Below are 20,536 nucleotides of genomic sequence, written 5' to 3' on the forward strand. Positions count from 1 at the left end.
ACATTGACAGGTTTCCATATGTTAGACAAACCCTGCATTTCTGGAATAAAGCCTACTTGGTCATGTCAGATGATTATTATTTTTTGATGTGTTCTTGAATTCGGTTTCCCAGTATTTTATTGAGTATTTTTACATCGATATTCATGAGCAAGATTGGTCTGTAGTTCCCTTTCTTTGTTGCACCTTTGTGTGTGGTTCGGGTATCAGGGTAAGTGTAGCTCAAAAAGAAATTTGGCAATGTTTCTTCTGTTTCTATTGTTTGCCACAAGTTGAGGAGTATTGGAATGTGCTTTTTGAAATTCTGGTAGAATTCTGTCCTAAAGCCATCTGGTCCTGGGTTGTTGTTGTTGTTGTTGTTGTTGTTTGTGTGTGTTTTTGTTTTGTTTTGTTTTGTTTTTGTTTTTGGCTGGGAGACTTTTAATGTCTGCTTCTATTTCCTTAGGGGTTATAGGTCTATTTAAATTGTTTATCTGGTCGTTATTTAATTTAGGTATATAAACCTATCAAGAAAGTTGTTCATTTCTTTTGAATTTTCCAATATTGTAGAGTACAGGTTTTTGAAAAATGATTTGTTAACTCTCTGGATTTCCTGAGTGTCTGTTTTTATGTCCCCCCCCCCCTTTCGTTTCTGATTTGGTTAATTTGGATATTCTCTCTCTGCCTTTTGGTTAGTTTGAATAAGGGTTTGGCTATCTTGTTGATTTCTTGAAGAATCACTCTTTGATTCCTTGATTCTTTGTATTGTTCTCTTTGTTTCTATTATTGATTTCAGACCTCAATTAGATTATTTCCTGTTGTCTACATCTCCTGGGTCAGTATGCTTCTTTTTGTTCTAGATCTTTCAGGTCTTCTGTTAATTCGCCAGTATGGGATTTCTCTAACTTCTTTATATAAGCATTTCGTGCTTTGAACGTTCCTTTTAGTACTGCTTTACTAGTGCCCCATAAGTTTGGGCATTTTGAACCTTCATTTTCATTGAACTCTAGGAAGTCTTTAATTTCTTTATTTCTTCCTTAACCCGGGGTGATTCACTTGAGCATTATTCAATTTCCATGAGTTTGTAAGCTTTGTGGAATTTGCATTATTGTTGAATTCTAACTTTAAGTCATGTTGATCCAACAAGATACAGAGGATTATTCCATTTTTTTTGTATTTGTTGAGATTTACTTTGTGACTGGGTATGTGGTTAATTTTAGAGAAAATTCTATAAGGTGTTGAGAAGAAAACATATTCTTTTGTGTTTGGGTGAAATGTTCTATAGACGTCTGTTAAGTCCATTTGAGTTATAATATCTGTTAGTTCCCTTGTTTCTCTGTTAATTTTCTGTCTGGCAGAACTGTCCATTGTTGAGAATTGGGTGTGGAATTCTCCCACTGTTAGTATGTGTGGTGTGGTGTGTGATTTAAGTATTAGTAGTGTTTCTTTTACTAATTTGGGTGCCCTTGTATTTGGGTCATAAATGTTCAGGATTGAAATTTCATCTTGATCATATTTTCCTGAGATGAATATGAAATGTCCTTTTTCATCTATTTGATAACTTTTAGTTTGAAGTCTATTTTGTTAGATTTTAGGATAGCTACACCAAGTTGCTTCTTAGGTCAATTTGATTAGAAAGTTTTTTCCCAACCCTTTACTCTGAGGAAATGTCTGTCTTTGAAGTTGAGGTGGTTTCTTTTATGCAGCAAAAGGATGGATCCTGTTTTTGGATCCATTCTGTTAGCCTGGGTGTTTTTATAGGCTAATTTCTTTGGGTTTGAATTTTCCTTCTGATGCTTTCTGTAGGCCTGAATTTATGGATAGGTATTGTTTAATTCTTGTTTTGTCATGGAATATCTTGTTTTCTCCATCTATAGTGATTGAAAGCTTTGCTTAATATAGTAGTCTGGGTTGGCATTCATAGTCTCCTACTGTCTGCAAAATGTCTGTCCAGGACTTTCTAGCTTTCAGAGTCTCCATTGAGAAATAAAATGTTATTATGTTGGGTGTCCCTTTATATGTTACTTGGCCTTTTTCCTTTGAAGCTTTTGATATTCTTTCTTTATTCTGCATATTTTGTGTTTTGAAATATTATGTGATGAGGGGACGTTTTGGAGGGTCCAGTCGATTTGGTATTCTGCAAACTTCCTGTATCTTCATAAACATTTTATTCATTAGGTTGGGGAAGTTTTCTTCTATGGTTTTGTTGAATGTATTTTTTGTGCCTTTGAATTGGTGTTCTCCTTGTTCTATCCCTATTATTCTTAGGTTTGGTCTTCTCATGGTACCTCTGATTACCTGGACACTTTGTGTTATGACTTTGTTGACTTTAATGTTTTCTTTGACTAATGACTCTGTTTCCTTTATCATATCTTCAGTGCCTGAGATTCTCTCTTCCTTCTCTTGTATTCTGTTGGTTATGCTTGCCTCTATAGTTCCTGTTCATTTACCCATACTTTCCATTTCCAGAATTCCCTTAGTTTGTGTTTTTTTTATTGCCTCTATTTCAATTTTCAAGTCTTGAACTGTTTCCTTCACTTGTATGACAGCTTTTTCTTGGCTTTCTTTAAGAGATTTATTCATTTATTCATTTTGTTTGTCTTTTCCTCCATTTCTTTAAGAAAAAATTTTCATTTCCTCTTTAAGGGTCTCTATCTTCTTCATAAAGTTATTTTTAAGGTTGTTTTCTCCTGTTTCTTCTGGGTTGGGATGTTCAAGTCTTCCTGTTGTAGGACTACTAGATTTTAGTGGTACCATATCGCTCTTTAGGTTGTTGAATATATTGTTGCATTGCATCTACCCACCTCTTCTTTCAGTTGGTGCAAGCAGTGTCTTTGGTTCTTGGTCCAATAGTTGCAGTTGGTGTCTGTGTCTGAGGGATCCTCTCTTGAACCAAATGGTACAGTCACTGTGTCTCAGGGAGCTGCTCTTGGTCTGCTCTGTGCAGTTGCTGTCTGAGTCTCTGGGAGCCATCAAAGTCTCAGGTGATGGGTGGGTTTGGGGGTGGAGTGGAACCTGGAGATCACAGGGTCTGATGGTTGGGTGCTCTTGCAACCTGCCTGTGGGAGGTTTGCCCTTGCAGTTGAAGTAGATGGGGGAGTGGCCCGGGGTTTTGCCCTGGAGCCTAGAGCATAGAGCCTAGAGACTGGGCTGTGCAGCTTAGGAGGCTGGTCACTCATCTCTTGGTTCACTCTGTGCAGGGAGCCACTGAGGTTGTGGGGGGTGGTTGTGTATGGGGGTGAAGTGGGACTTGTAGATTCCAGGGTCAGATGGGATGTTGGAGCACCCTGCCTGTAGGAGACTTTCCCACTGACTATCTAATGTGGTTGAGGTGGTTGGGGGAGGGGTCTGGGCTTTTGCCCTGGGGCCTAGAGCCTAGAGACTGGGCTATCCAGCTGGGAGGCCAGTCATTCACCTCTTGGTCTGCTCTGTGCAGTCACAGGCTATCTTGACCTGATCTTTATATGTCTTTGTTATCTCACCTTTAAGATAGGGATAGTAATGATACTTACCCAGGTCTCAACTAAAATTTTCTCAGACCAGTAGAACCACCACAGAAACAGAGAGTAAAGGGTTTTAATAAGATGGTTTAGCCATCATACCATTGTAGGTGTGGGTTAGTTTCTACAAGTCTCTGTTGTAGAGTATTATTTTAACTAGGCAAAGATATGTTACATTTGTTTATGCTGCAGAGTATTACTTTAATTGTGTAAAATTGTGTTGCTTTCATTTATGCTGCATTTGTTTAATTATGAAAAGATGTGTTGTATTTGTTTCACCTTGCCTGCCTAAGGCACCTGATTGGTCTAATAAAGGGCTGAATGGCCAAAAGCTAGGCAGAGAAAGGGATAGGTGGAGCTGCTAGGCAGAAAGAATAAATAGGAGGAGGCGAAATCTAGGCTCAGAAAGAATGAGGAAAAATGAGAGAAGAAGGGGAAGAGAACAAGGGATACACCCAGGGCAAGAAGCCAATCAGAAGACATCCAGACAAACAGACATAGAAAATCAACGAAAGTAAGATATACAGAAGTAGGAAAGGCACTAAGTCCTGAGGCAAAAGTTAGATAAAGAGAAACAGGTTAATTTAAGTTAAAAGAGCTATCCAGAAACTTGCCAAAACTAGACTGAACATTCAAAACTATTAAGTCTCTGTGTCATGTTTTGGGAGCTGGTTGGTGAACCAAAAGAAAAAGGCTGGCACAAGTTTTAATTTCACATTTGGTGTTAAGTCCATGATCAGCATGGAGAGTGAGTGGGGACAAACACACGTTGAAAGTGTAGAAGATTAAACTGGATCCCATGAGAACACCTGGAATTTGTATTCATCTTTCATCACCTCTAGCTTTAAGGATGTGGAAGGCATGCAGGAGTAGCTAGCTCCCTTCAGTACCGAGCGTTATACATAACTGATGTTGGATTTAGTGAAGCTGAAGCAGAATGTCTTGTGGGAACTGAAGGAACTAAAGTCTTCAATTTCTTTTTCATGACAATGAGATGGGTCACCAATTAAGTAATCATAATTATGTGAAATGGCAGTTTGTCCCACAATGACCTTCAGAGTGTTAAAATGGATATTATCATTTTTAATCATTCAAATTTTAGGTTAATTTCTCTTGTGGACAGCTCTGACTTGACACAATATAGGGGAAGATTTAAAGGGCATGCTATAGATTATAACTACTTTATCAATAAATGATTGATGAGTTGTTTCAAATAGAAGCATCTACTTGTACTAAATAGTTTCTATTTGTCCCTCTAGACCTAGTCATTGACCTTTTGAATTCAGTTGGATGCTCAGGAGTCTGACCTCCACTGATGTTTCAATTCAACTATTTTTGGCTTTTGACATCGTGGCTGGGTACAGCCAATTTGAAACAATGGTAACAGATGAGAAGAGAAAGCTTTCCATATATTTATTATTTATAGTTTATCCTTGGTTGTTAGTAGCTGAATTACCCTACCAAAGGTCACAAGTAGGAGAGTGTGATGATTAATTTTTATTGACAACTTGACTCAAATGCTTAAAACACTGGTGAAATATACCTTTGGATTTATCTGTGAGGTCCTTTCCAGATGGATTAATTAAGGGGGAAATACTCTGAGAGTAGGTGGGATCATCCCATGAGCTGAGGTCGCTCACTGAATTATAATGGAGTAAGAACAAAGTCTGATGAACATAGTTTTTTTTTCTCTCATGGTTTATTTTTTTATATTTAAAAATTTCCATCTCCTTCCCTCCTCCTCCCCTCTCCCTCCCCTCCTCCTCCCCATTCCCTCCCCTCCTTCTCCCCCTTCCCTCCCCTCCCCTCCACCCATACCTCCCCTCCCTCCCTCTCAAGGCCAAGGAGCCATCAGGGTTCCCTACTCTATGCTAAGACCAAGGTCCTCCCAACTCCCCCCAGGTCCAGGAAGGTGATCGACCAAGCTGAGAAGGCTCCCACAGAGCCCGTCTATGCAGAAGAATCAGAGCCCAGCGCCATTGTCCTTTGCTTCTCAGTCAGCCCCCGCTGTTGGCCACATTCAGAGAGACGGGTTTGGTCGCATGATCCATCAGTCCCATTCCAACTGGAGTTGGTGATCTCCCTTTAGTTCTGTCCCACCGTCTCCATGAGTGAACGCACCCCTCACGTTCCTGACTTTCTCCCTCATGTTCTCACTCCTTCTGCTCCTCATCAGGACCTTGAGAGCTCAGTCCAGTACTCCAATGTGGGGCTCAGTCACCTTCCCCATCCGTCGCCAGCTGGAGGTTCCCTCACGGTCCTGACTTTCTTTCTCATGTTCTCTCTCCTTCTGCTCCTCATCAGGACCTTGGGAGGTCAGGCCGGTGCTCCAATGTGGGGCTCTGTCATTTTCTTCATCTATCGTCAGGTGGAGGTTCTATGGTGATATGCAAGAAATTCATCAGTATGGCTATAGGAACTGGCCTTTTCAGGCTCCCTCTCCTCAGCTGCCCAAGGAACTAACTGGGGGCGTCTCCCTGGAAACCTGGGAACCCCTCTAGGGTCAAGTCTCTTGACAACCCTCAGGTGGCTCCTTAAATTAAGATATATGCTTCCCTGCTCCCATATCCACCCTTCCTATATCCCAAGCACCCCATTCCTCCGAGCTCCCCCCATTCTCCCCTTCACACTTTTCTCTCCCCATCTTCCCTTGGCCCAGTCTCGCCCAACCCTCAAGTTCCCAATTTTGCCTGGCGATCGTGTCTACTTCCAATATCCAGGAGGATTACTATATCTTTTTTTGGGAGTTCACCTTCTTATTATCTTCTCAAGGATCCCAAATTTATAGGCTCGATGTCCTTTAATTATGGCTAGAAACCGATTATGAGTGAGTACATCCCATGTTCATCTTTTTGGGTCTGGGTTACCTCACTCAGAATAGTGTTTTCTATTTCCATTCATTTGCCTGCAAAATTCAAGATGTCATTGTTTTTTACCGCTGAGTAGTATTCTAGCATGTATATATTCCACAGTTTCTTCATCCATTCTTCCACTGAAGGGCATCTAGGTTGTTTCCAGGATCTGGCTATTACAAATAATGCTGCTATGAACATAGATGAGCATAAGCTTTTGTAGTATGATTGGGCATCTCTTGGGTAGATTCCCAATAGTGGAATTGCTGGGTCCTGGGGTAGGTTGATCCCGAATTTCCTGAGAAACCGCCACACTGCTTTCCAAAGTGGTTGCACAAGTGTGCATTCCCACCAGCAATGGATGAGTGTACCCCTTACTCCACAATCTCTCCAGCAAAGGTTATTATTGGTGTTTTGGATTTTAGCCAATCTGACAGGTGTAAGATGATATCTCAAAGTTGTTTTGATTTGCATTTCCCTGATAGCTAGGGAGGTTGAGCATGACCTTAAGTGTCTTTTGGCCATTCGAACTTCTTCTGTTGAGAATTCTCTGTTCAGTTCAGTGCCCCATTTTTTAATTGGGTTAATTGGCATTTTACCATCTAGTCTCTTGAGTTCCTTATATATTTTAGAGATCAGACCTTTGTCAGTTGCAGGGTTGGTGAAGATCTTTTCCCAGTCAGTAGGCTGCCTTTGTGTCTTAGTGACAATGTCCTTTGCTTTACAGAAGCTGCTCAACTTCAGGAGGTCCCACTTTTGTCTGTGCAGCTGGGGTTATGCGTAGGAAACGGTTCCCTGTGCCCATTTGTTGTAGAGTACTTCCCACTTTCTCCTCTATCAAGCTCAATGTGTTCAGATTAATATTGAGGTCTTTAATCCATTTGGACTTGAGTTTTGTGCATGGTGATAGATATGGATCTACTTTCATTCTTCTACAGGTTGACATCCAGTTATGCCAGCACCATTTGTTGAAGATGCCCTCTTTCTTCCATTGTGTACTTTTGGCTCCTTTATCAAAAATCAGGTGTTCGTAGGTTTGTGGTTTAAGATCCGGGTCTTCTATACGATTCCATTGGTCAACTTCTCTGTTTTTATGCCAATACCAAGCTGTTTTCAATACTGTAGCTCTGTAATAGAGTTTGAAGTCAGGGATGGTAATGCCTCCAGAAGTACCTTTATTGTATAAGATTTTTTTGGCTATCCTGGGTTTCTTGTTTTTCCATATAAAGTTGATTATTGTCCTCTCAATCTCTGTGAAGATTTTTAATGGGATCTTGATTGGGATTGCATTGAATCTATAGATTGCTTTTGGTTATTATTCTTTTTCTGCTTCTCAGTTGATACCTTTGACCTAGCTTCTCTGTTACAATTCATTTATCATCATACATTCTTCTCAGACATGAGCCAAAATAGAACCTTCCTCCTTCAAATTGCTTTTTCAAGCATCTCTTTGCAGTAATGACCCTATTAATGCATAAATGGAAAGTCCATATGATTTGTCCATTTAGTCTGGGGTGGCAATAGCTACTCTGCTATTGCAAATGTCTACGAATTTTACTATTCTTTGTTGACTTATTCTATCATTCACACATAAATTGAAGATTCCCCTTAATTCTTAATTAAACTTTTTTTTTCATGTATTCTCTTGGAGTGGAACTTCTATGCCCTGCTGTGAATCTGACAAAAGCATAGTAAGTTTAATGCAATATTTTCAAGAATGTCTTGGAGTGTCAGTCACGTCATTAAGAAACTCCACCTGGAAAATAACACTCAAGGTTTGTTATTGGATAGTATTTTGCTTTTTATTTTGCAATAAGAAGCCCATTTATGGTAGGAGGTACCTTGCAACAGTGCCTCACTCTCTGAATAGGGAATGACTGGTTAGATCTAGGCAGACAGGCAAGAACCTTCATTCTTATTAGGAAGCTAAGGTGAATCTCTGTCAGCTGGACTGTATCAACATGAGTTAGTGAACAGATATGCCACGGAGATGTGAAAGCAACTGTTACTCTAAGCTTCATGAGTACCATGCACAAGGAAGACGAACTAACACATACACTCTCTGGAGACTAGAAAACTGACATCATACTCCAGTAATGGTTAGACACTATAAGGCATTTGAACAGTCCTGATCATGGAAGTGAATGGCTTCAATGGCAAATGATATGAAAGAGACTGGGTGAAGCCAACTGTAGAAAGCATTATGTTCCCAAAGGGTTTTAGACTTGGAACTATAGGAACTAATGTGTTGACACTTTCAAAGCACTTAACCTCTGGGAAGTCATCTATAATAAGTTAAGAATGTCCTTGCCACTAATATGGCCAGAAGTTCATTATTACAATGGTAGTAAATATGATGCTAATGAACAGTTTCTTGAGCATCTACGAGGTACCAGGTACAGAACCCATTCTTTGTACACAACATCTTGCTGCCTTAACAATCTTTAGAGTATTTATTATTTATTATTATAACTTTGCTTATAAAATAATTGAGGTGGGACCAATGTTGAAAAACTGTCAAACGTGCTGTAGCTACAATTGAACAATACCGAAGGACTCTAAATTCTGTGTCCAAAATCACTGACCAACTCCATTCCCTAATCTGTTGTATTCTTCCCAGCTCCAGCCTGTGTATGACCTTTTGTCTTGAAGTTGACATTGTCCCCTCAGCAATGTTACAAAGAATTTACCAGTCTTATTCATGAGCAACAAAACACAGCCTTCATTTTCAGGCAGATGCTGGGCACTTTGCCAAAATAATGGCCCTGATAGGAATCATCTTCCAATCCTTCTGCATTTAGACAGCAGATGATGAACAAAGAGAGCCTGGAAACTTTAAATCTGACTTTGGAGTTGCCCTCTATATATTCCCTGAGGCGGTCTTAGAATGAGTCATTGACTTTCGTGACTGCATTTAGTGATCCTTAGAGAGAAAATGTTCCTTAGTCTTGGCATTGAACTTTTACAGCACTCCACTTCCAGTGACCCCAATGCTTTGAGAAGATAACTCTGCTCTGGGCATAAAAAATGTAATCTTCAAACAACAACAACGACAGCTACCACAACATCAAATTTAAACAATAAAAACCAAGCCTCCTTTATAGTGGCACATTAAATTATGTCTCTATTTTTATATAAGCTTATTTTTAATAAATGTCTAAGTTGGGAATGCCTTTAAGGATGTAGTACATTTTCATAGCTTTAAATGTCAAAAATCAGGTTCATCAAGTAGCAAAGACATCTTCAGACCAATTGTTATTGCCAGAGTCTTTCACTATTAACTTAGGTATGTTACAGCTAGTGTATAACCTCTTGAAAACAAGAACTTGTCCTATATTTCTTTTGTATGCCTATGAAATTCTTAAGGGTGCTTGGCATGCAGTGTATTGTCTGTGAAAATGCAAAATAGATCTACCATATGACTCAGCTTTATCACTCCTGGGAATATACCCAAAGGAATCAATGTTATCATACAATAAAGACACCTGCATATAAATGTTTATAGTGGTAATACTCAGAGTTGCCTAATCATGGAATCAGCTTAGGTGTCCACCAATGTATAAATGGATTGTATAAACATTATATATATATTTGTATAAACATTATATATATATATATATATATATATATATATATTTCATTTGCCATAAGTAAGTTTTATTTAGCCATAAGAAGGAGTGAAAATTATATTATTCTTTCTTTGAAAGTTCAGAGTTAGTAAAACCTAGTTAGAGATTTGTTCCCATAGATGGTGGGCTGCATTGATACCTTGTGAGTTTTCCTTTTCCTATGGGAAATTCATGGAGAACTATATATTATGACTTTCCTATTTCGTTCAATAATTTTCTCCAATCAGGAGCTTTCTAAGATACAATAGAAGTTTGCTTTTCCTCTCTGGATTATGAAGTCAGAGAGTCCTCTAGAAGCCCTGACAGCATTGCAGATGTATTAACTGTGTTGAATAGGCAGAATCTCTCATTATGTTGTAAAGTCAATTTTCCCCAGGGCTACAGCTTTTATGTATTATCTGAAAAGACTGTTGAAGTACAGGCTCACAATTCACCTTTTACCCAAATACAAAAATCTTCATTTCAATACTTAAAGAATGAATTTCTATTTCCAACCAGAGCAGGCATCCCAAAATGTCATCACGTCCAACCTCTAGATTAGACAGTGAATGTGGGTGTTGGGAGGTAGGGGTGATACAAAATGAGAAACTGACATAGAACAGATATAGAACAGATCTGCACAAATAATAGTAGTGTGTAGCCTTCCATGTTCTCCAACTCAACATTCTGCCTTCTTTTGCTTCTTCTTCAAGTGAAATATAATTGCCATTGTAACAGAATTACGAGGTGATTAGACACTAAGGGCTCTGGCCTCCTGCATATATTAATATTGCCCCAAGAGTAGTTCCATTACTTTAGGAGTGAGTTCCAGATAAAATAGGATAGCTCTTCCTGATTTCTGTTCTGCCTTCTCATGCCAATTTGCACTTCTGCCATGTTTTGTTGCAGGGTGAACTCTCTCTCTAGGCTTTGACACATTGGCATTGGACTCCAGAACTGTGAAAAATAAATCTGCTTCTTTATAAATAACCTAGCCTGTATTCAGTGATTCTGGCATAAAATACACTAAATCTATCAGACACGTCTATGGACTTTGTTTTGGTTCTTAGGAAGGAGGAGCTGAGAAAGTAAGTTGTTATTACTTTTGTATCTGGCTCACTGAATGTATAATTTCATGCCTTCTATTTACATTTTTAATATTAAATTAGTTGACTCGTATGTATCCAATATTTGATATATATCCAGATATATAGATTCATTTGCCCTTTCAACTCATGCTTCTGCCCCTTCTACTAGCCAAGTTCAAAGGTGTCTATTAATTCCTAATTGTCAAAAATGTAAAAAGTAAAATAAAAGAATAAATAAAAAGAAACTGTAGGTGTGGGCTTGGGTGTGAGGACCCCAAAGTTATCTTTGAAGTCTGCAGTATTTAAAATCAATGTTCAAAGTAAAAATGCTTTACTGTCACTTACTAGACTGATTATTAGGGGATAAGCATGTTGAATTTGCTGCATGAGATTTATACTTCATTTGGACATCTTGTGTATGACTCTAATTCCTGGAGTTTAGAAGCTGTTTACAGTCTCTCTGTTAATTAACAATTAGTTTTTAATGCATAGTTTCTTAGTTTCTTATGCCATGCTCTTTTCTGAAAGGTAGTATTTTTTAGTTTTTTTTTTCCGAGACAGGGTTTCCCTGTAGTTTCTAGAGCCTGTCCTGGATCTAGCTCTTGTAGACCAGGTTGGCCTCGAACTCAGAGATCCGCCTGCCTCTGCCTCCCGATTGCTGGGACTAAAGGCATGTGCCACCACCGCCCGGCCTGAAAGGTAGTATATTTTACGTGGGTATTGAGAGAGGGTTTTTCTGTGTAACCCTAGCTGTCCTGGAACTCAGTGTGTAGACAAGGCTGACCTTGAACTCACAGAGATCTACCTACCTCTTCCTTCTGAGTGTTGGGATTAAAGGAATGCACCACTACCACCTGGAGGTAGTTTTTTATTTTAAATAATAAAAGTTTTATTATTATAGAGAACTTTCAAATAAAAAAAAATAATCCTAAGTAAAATACTCCAGACTCCAAGAGACAAATACATTATTTATGCGCTTTTATGTGTATATTAGCTGCTAAGTCTTCATCAAGCAGGCTACAGTCAATGTAACCGCAGAGGCTACGTACAGAGTAAACTGGTGTGGGACAATTCTGTATTCTGTCAATTATATTTTAAATAAATGCTGATTGGCCAGTAGCCAAGCAGGAAGTATAGGTAGGAGGCGGGGCAAGGAGAACAGGAGTGTTGTGGGAAGAAGGAAGCTCTTTCCTGCAGTCCTGCCCAGACACAAGAAGGAAGATGTGACCTGCCCCACCGAAAAAGGTACCAAGCCATGTGGCTAACATTGATAATGATAATAATGGGTTAATATAAGTTATAAGAGTTAACAAGAAGCTTGAGCTAAGGGGTAAATCAGTTATAACTAATGCAGAATCTCGGTATGATTCTTTTGAGGCTAAATGGCTATGGGAACTGGGCAGGACAGAAACCCCAACAAGCAGACCCTCTTGTTACAGTAAACAACTTAAGGGGAAGGAAGCATTTCCCTAGGAAGAATAAATAGATTATATAGTTCTGGGTGGATGGAGGTTGGAGACTGGGAAGGGAAGATCAAATAGGGAGGCAGAGGAAAGGGAGGTTAAGGAACAGAATATGGGAAGGGACAGTGAAAACTGAGGGCCATTTGCAGGATCATATGGAAACAATGTAGTAGAATATATGAAAGAAAGAAACATGAAATCACCAAATAAGTGGTAAGACAAAGCCCCAACTAGACATCACTTATCACCAAATGAAACCTTCATTTCTCAAAATGGGTTGCATCTAATCTATTTGTTGGCCAAAAGGGCCCCATGGAAACTGCCCAAACAACCCAGACTACTGCTAAAGCTATTGGTTGCCCTCCACAAACTGATTGTAAAATCATATTGCTGAAGAAAACACCTACATAACTCACTGAACTCAAAGAAGTAAAGCTGGTGTTTACCTAGAGCCTTCACCCCTCGTGGCTAGTGTTTACAGTACTGAAAGCACTCTGCAACCCACCAGAGGGGAAAGATAAACACCAACTCAGCTAAAAGTCCTGTGATATATAATGATGACCTGCCTGCAAGGTATGTTGGAATAGTGCCACAGAAGTTGTTGGAGTAGCCAAGCACTGCCTGATTGGCTCACTCCATGAGATGGAACTTATGCTGGATACTGTCTAGGTGGTCAAGAACCTGAGACTAGATAGGCCAGGGACATAGGGGAAAACCAAATTCTATTGTTCTGCAAAGGGAATTTAACAATAAAATGACTGCTAATGGCATTCTGCTGTACTCATAGATCAGTATCTTGCCCAGCCATCATCAAAGAAGCTTCCTTCTACAGCAGGTGGGAATAAATACAGACAGTCAGAGCAAGACAATGTGCAGAGAGTGAGAGAGTTTGGAACACGCAACCCTAAATGGGATGTCTCCAACATAGCCTCAGGGCTCAGGGAACTTTACAGAAGAAGAGGCTGAAGGATTTTAAGAGTCAGTGGGGATGGAAGACACCAAGGAAACTAGATCTTCTAGGCACAGCAGGACTGGTTCCTATATGAGCTCACAGAGATTGTATAGCAGACATATGTCCTATATGTGTCTAAATGGGATCCCAGGGCTGAGAGGGGAAGAAGACATAATCCCCAGTCTCTAACCCAGAACCTGTCTCCAAATAATAACCACATTTAAGGGCATGTCCCATGCCCAGCGGTAGATAACCAGCACACACACACACACACACACACACATACACACACACACACACACAAACACTTAAGGTACTTTCGCAGTTTTTTTCTCTCACAGTGCTTTCGTCATTTTTCATTTGTTCTTTTATTTAGTGTTTACAGATCTTTCACTCACCTATTATTGTTTCCAGTTTTGTTCTTATGGGCTCTCTATGTTTGAAAATATGTATGTCTCGGCATCTGTATGTGTTTCTTTTGCTTTTTCTTTGGTTCTTTTTTGTTTGTTTGTGCTGTATTATTCTGGTTTGTTTTTATTTAATCTTGTTGTTATTGTTATGATTTTAGATGTCAGCTTGAATTCTAATGGAAAGAGAAAGAAAGAAAGGCTATTGTAGTTGGAGGCTTTTCTCTGTCTTGACTGGGCTCACTGGACCAGTTTCTCTCCTGCCGGCTGGTCCCTGCAACCCTTATAGAATAATCAAATACTCAGAGGCTAATATTAATATGATTGCTTGGCCAATGACTTAGGCTATTACTGGTTAGCTCTGACTTGTAAATTAGTCCATTTCAAAAAATTAAATTAATCCATTTCTAATAACACGTATATCACCACGTGGCTATGGTGTTACCTTAAGTGTTCTGGCATCCTGGTCTATGGCTGGCTCACTGGCATCTCTCAACCACATCTTTCTTTTCCCCTGTATTCAGTTTGGCTTTCCCACCCGACTCAAGTTTATCTTGCAATAGGCCAGAGCAGGTTCTTTATTAACCAATGGGTGGAATACATATTCACAGTGTACAGAAGGACATCCTATATTACCTCTCCTTTTCTTGTTCATTAAAAGGAAGGTTTTAGCTTTAACATCGTATATTTATATGCAACAAATTATCAAGTTATCAAGTAAGAATCAGTGAGAATATCCAGTCTATTGGTATTTGACAAAATGAAAGAAAACTTTTTATCATCTAACTTTTCTTTGTGAGTCTAAAATTTTATGTCTAATTTATCTTTTATCATGACTAAGGAAAACTATAATTATAACTATCTCGTCTTGAACTCCATCAAAGACCCTAAAAGGCAATAATATTTACTGAGTAAGCAGGAAGTGCAAGCAAGCAACTTTCGAAAAATGTGAGAAATGACAGAAACATCTGACTGCCTGGATGTTAACCAAAAGGCCCCCTGCAACATTAGGGTACCCATCTTCAGTTACTTTCCTCTCCTATCTTAGTTAAGGCATTTTAGATACAAGACTTAGACTCTTCAGGATATGACAGCTATTGGAATAATCTCTGTTATTTGCCATTATCTATAGCCTGGAAATTTAGTATGTGTTTCTTGCTTGATGTTGTTCTTCTTGGTTTTAGTTCTATTTTTGTGTATGTTATTATCCTCTCTTTCTCCTGGACAAAACTTTATAATTGTCTTTATGGTATATAGTTTTGTTCAGAATCTTCTTATTTAGACCAAACGGGGAGGTACAGAAGTATAGTGGGTATTATGATGTGGGATTTCCCTCTGTACGCTGTGAATATGTTTTATTACCATTGGTTAATAAAGAAGCTATTTTGGCCTATGGGAATGCAAATTAGAGCAAGAGAGTAAATCCAGGCAGAGATAGAGGAGGAAAGAAGAAATATAAACGCAACAGTTTATATTTGGTAATATATGTGTATGTGTGTGTGTGTGTGTGTGTGCATATGTGTATTCAATAACAATTAGTTCAAAAACAGACCATGAATTTTAAGGAGAGTGGGTGTAGCTATGGAAGGCTTTGAAAGGAGAAAATTAATGGGAGAAATGCTATAATTAAATTTTAAATTTTACTCTCAAAAATTAGAATGATCTAGCTCTTATCTAAAATAACCTGGGTGGGGGAGCCAGCATGGAACTGACCTAGGTCCTCTACATATATGTAACAGTTATGTAGCTTGGTCAACTTGTGGAACTCCTAACAATGGGAGCAGGGACTGTTCCTAATGATTTGTTTGGCTTTGGGGAATCTAATTCCTCATACTGGGTTACTTTGCCCAGTCTTCACACAAGAGGAGGTGCTTAGTCTTTCCACAACTTAATGTGCAGTGCTTTGTTGATATCCATGGTAATTGTGTCCCTTTCTGAACAGAAACAGAGTAGGAGTAGATGGGGGGGGCATAAGGGAGATGGGAGAGGGAGTGGAAGGAGAAGAGGGAAGGGAAACTGCGGTCTGGATAGACAATAAATAAATTTAATTAAAAAAATAAAAAACACTGGTTGGTACTCTGATGGGAGTTTAATTGATATTAAACCTATATGCAAATTATAATTTTTAATATACTGACTCTAACACACAAATGTAATTATGTATCATATAAGGCTTTTATATTGTACTAGAATAAACCAAAGTTTTTCAAACTATTTTGAAAAGCATTTTCCTTTTCTTTCCTTTTTCGTCTCTCCCCTTCCTTTCTTTCCTTACCCTCTTCATTTTTCCTTCTCCTTCCCCCTTGTATGAGATAGGATCTCACAGTGTACCTTTGACTCATCTCAAACTCATACCAATCTTCCCTTCTTTTCCTCACAGGTACTGGGATTACTATTAAGTACTACCATGCCTGATGTCTTTTATATCCCTCCTTTTTAATATATATAATTATATGTGTGTATGTATAAACCTTATAGGATAGTAAATTCCTTTGTGATATTTTAGTACTTGTGGTAGTATGAATGTAATTGGCCCACATAACCTTATAGGGAGTGGCACTGTTAGGAGGTGTGACTTGTTGGAGGCAGTAAGGCCTTGTCAGAGGAAGTGTGTCACTATGGGGGCAGGTTTTGTGGTTTCCTATGCTCAGGATACTGCCAAGTATGTCAGTTGACTTCCTGTTGCCTGCCAGATGAAGCACACTCCGTTCTAGCATCACATCTGCCTGCATATTGTTATGTTCCCCATCATGATGTTAATGGACTGAACCTCTGAAACTGTAAGCAAGAAACCCCAATTAAATGTTTTCTTTATAAGAGTTGTTGTGGTAATGGTGTCTCTTCACAGCAATTAAAGCTTTAACTAAGTCAGTGCTGTTGATAATATTCTTTGATTATATTCACTACCTTTATTACTTTTTGTTAACATCTCTCCCCAACCTATGTATCTGATTCCTTAGCAGTCCAATTTTATAATAATGGCATTGTTTTTTCTTTCTTCTCTGAAGACCTCATGTGGAAGATAATACACAGACAAACCTTCTCCTTTTGAGTTTGGTCTATTTCACTTAGCATGATGATATCTATTTCCAACTATTTTCCTTCAATTAAATTTTTTTATTTATTTTCTTTATGGCTGAATAAACTTTTCTTTTGTGTATGATGGGAAAATTTTATTTTATTATTTTGTTGAAAATATTTTCTGTACCTTTGACCTGGGTTTCTTTTCCTTCCTCTATTCCTGTTATGTAGATTTGGTCTCTTCATAGTTTATCAGATCCTGGATGTTTTGTGCCTGGATTCTTTTAGTCTTTATATTTTGTTAACATGGCCAAGGTATATTTATTTCATTTATCTTTTCTTCAGTACCTGAGATCCTCTTTTTCATATCTTGTATTCTGTTGGTGAGGCTTACCTCCGAGGTTCCAGTTAGAGTTCCTAAATTTTCATTTCATTTTCTCTCAGTTTTAGTGATTCTATTTCCACTTTCACATCTTGAAAAGTTTTTCTTCATTTCACTCTGCTGTTTATGTTTTCTATAGATTTCATTATTGGATTTTTATATCCTTTTAAGCATTTTGAGCATATTCATAATAGATATTTTGAACTCATTGTCTTGTGTTTCAGCTATGTTGCATTTCTTAGAGCCTACTGTTGTAGTTTCTTGTTAAAAAATTATAGATTTTTCTTTTCCTTTTTAAATTGTTTTATTGAGCTATATATTTTTCTCTGCTCCCCTCACTTCCTCCCCCTCTCCTTCTACTTTCTCCCACGATCGCCACACTCCCAATTTACCGGGAAGGTCTTGCCTTTTTCTACTTCCCATGTAGATTATATCTATGTATGTCTCTCTTAAGGTCCTCATTATTGTCTAGGTTCTCGATTGTGATTTGTAGGCTGGTTTTCTTTATGTTTAGAAACCACTTATGAGTGAGTACATGTGATAATTGTTTTTCTGGGTCTGGGTTACCTCACTCAATATGATGTTTTCTAGATCCATACATTTGCCTGCAAATTTCAAGATGTCTGTTTTTTTCACTGTGTAGTCATCCATTGTGTAAATGTACCATGTTTTCCTTATCCATTCTTCAGTCGAGGGGCATTTAGGTTGTTTCCAGGTTCTGGCTATGACAAATAATGCTGCCGTGAATATAGCTGAGCATGTGTCCTTGTGTTATACTTTCTTAATGATTGTTCTTTTGCTGGGAAGAGATACCATGATCATGGCAACTCTTATAAAAAGCAACCATTTAGTTGGAGTCTTGTTTACATTTTCAGAGGCTTATTATATTATCACCATGGCAGGAACCATGGTGGCCCACAGGCAGACAAGGTGATAGAGAGGTTGCTGAGTTCTACCTACTGATCAGGAACTTCAGGAGAGAGAGAGAGAGAGAGAGAGAGAGAGAGAGAGAGAGAGAGAGAGAGAGAGAGAGAGAGAGAGAGAGAAATTGAGATTGGGTTTAGTGAGTGCTTTTGAAACTTCAAAGCAGAATCTCACTTGCTTCAACAAGGTCACACCTTCTAACCCTATCAAAGAGCTCCTTCCCCTACCTGGTAACTAAGCATTCAAATATATGCACCCATGGGGGCCATTGTTATACAGACCACCACAGGAAGGGTTGTTGACTCTAGTGGAGGTATAATGTCCTGGCTCTTACTATGTTTTTATGCTGGCATATAGGCATCTGGCTTTCCAGAGAGAACATTTAATGATTTTTCAATACTAAATAAGTCATATACCTCTGACACAAATACTACTGTCCGTGATTGTAGTTCTAGGGTGCTAATCGACGGTCTTTTGTTTGTTGGGTGGGTGTTGTGTTCATTGGTTTCTGTTTTCCTCCCTGTTTCTCAGGAGAATGTACTGGTTGTGTGTTGCATGATAGGCAGGCAATGTTTCTGAGATCCTGATAAGTGTGTTCACTGGGTGTCTTTGGTAGAACTGCTTCTAAGTATTCAGAACTGATGCTAAGAAATGGGAATGGGCTGGGGAAGGGGTGCTTAGAAGGTTCACAGGAGGTAAAAATGCTTTCTGTGCCACTGAGATCATTATAGGTCCTTGAGCCTAGGGGCAGAGAAAAAGGAGAAACCACAGTGGGTGGTCTGCTACAGAGATGGGAATAAGAGTGTGGGATTGGAATTGTAGGAGATGAGGGATAATGAACACAACCTACCTGATATACTGGCAGACATGGCCAGTGGGTTTCCAGGAAGTGCCTATAGTGCGGTAGCTGAGTCAAAGGGATAGGTTTGTTGGGGAAGGCTGTAGGAGAAGATCTGGGTGATTTCCTTGAAAGGGGGGCAGTAAGGAAGAGGCCACATGGGGTGTGTGGTCTGCTACAATGCCAGGGATGAGACAGGGGGTTGGAACTGGGGGACAGGAGGGAGAGTGAAGATTGCTTACATGATTCCTTGGTTGGTACGGTCAGTGAATTTCCAGGGAGTACATTTAATGGTTTTTCAGTACTGAATCAGTCATGTACCTCTGACACAAATACTAGTGTGTCTTGATTTATATTGACCGCTTTTATATTATAAGATGAAACTGTTAACACTTTTGGAAGTTTTATTTTATCTGCATTTGTGAGAGGTATATTGGCTGAGAATTTTTATTTCTATGGTTGAATAGGATAATATCTGCATCATAAAGTAAAATGATAATTTTCTATTTTTACAAGAAATTAAGTGGAGTTGGTTTTAATTATTTCTTTTAAATGCTTGTACTTATTTTGTGTTTTAAAATTAAGATTTAAGGTTAAATCATATGGATTTATGGAAAGTTATGATACTTCAGTATTTCTGTTCAATAATGATCAAATCAGCATAATTAGCAACTCCGTTTCCTTAGCAATGCAACGTTTCTTTGTGTTGAGAATCTTTAAGCTCTACCAGCTCTTTATAAAGCACATAATAAACTACTGTAGGTACAGAGTAAGAATAGATACTGCTTAAAGGAAGGCTTTCAAAATAGGCAACAGCTTTAAGAAAGGAAGATCAACTTCAGTAGCAGTCATGGAAATGCAATTTAAGACCATTATGCGATATAATCATATCAGAACATTTATGACAAAAAGGGACAAGAATAACAAATGTTTGTGAGGATCCCGAGATTAGTTAACCCTCTAGTAGAGACACCATAGAAATCAGTATGGCAATTTTTTGAGAGAAGAAAAATAGATTTTTCATATTACCAAGCTATCTTACATCTGAGCATATTTCTAAAGGGAAAATCACTAGTACTATGCTTCCGTGTGCATGTTATTAAAATATTCTTCACTATAACTAAGATGTTGAACCACATATGTGCTCATCAATTAATAAATGATAAAATAAAATGTGGCATAGGCACACAATTGGCAATCCATAACAAGGATGGCTAGGTATGATAAGAAAAAGATGGGTTTTTGTTGATGCTAAGAAAACAGATGTCCAAGTTCCACACTTGTCCTATGATGGCAATATTCTTGGATATCCAGTAATGAAAGTCTGTTTACATGGTCTTACCTAGTACTACCCTAGACCCCCATATTCACAGGATATGTAGCTAGAATGACCTGTGCAGGATAAAGCTTCATCTCTTGTTAAACTTATTTCCTAGTTCTCTGAGTAGTACAACTCAGATTTCTTTCCCTTCATCTTTACCATTGACAAAACTGGGCTACTAGTTCTTTGCTTACGACTCTGAGT

This window comes from Arvicola amphibius, chromosome X (assembly GCF_903992535.2).
Source record: "Arvicola amphibius chromosome X, mArvAmp1.2, whole genome shotgun sequence".
NCBI classification, from domain to species: domain Eukaryota; kingdom Metazoa; phylum Chordata; class Mammalia; order Rodentia; family Cricetidae; genus Arvicola; species Arvicola amphibius.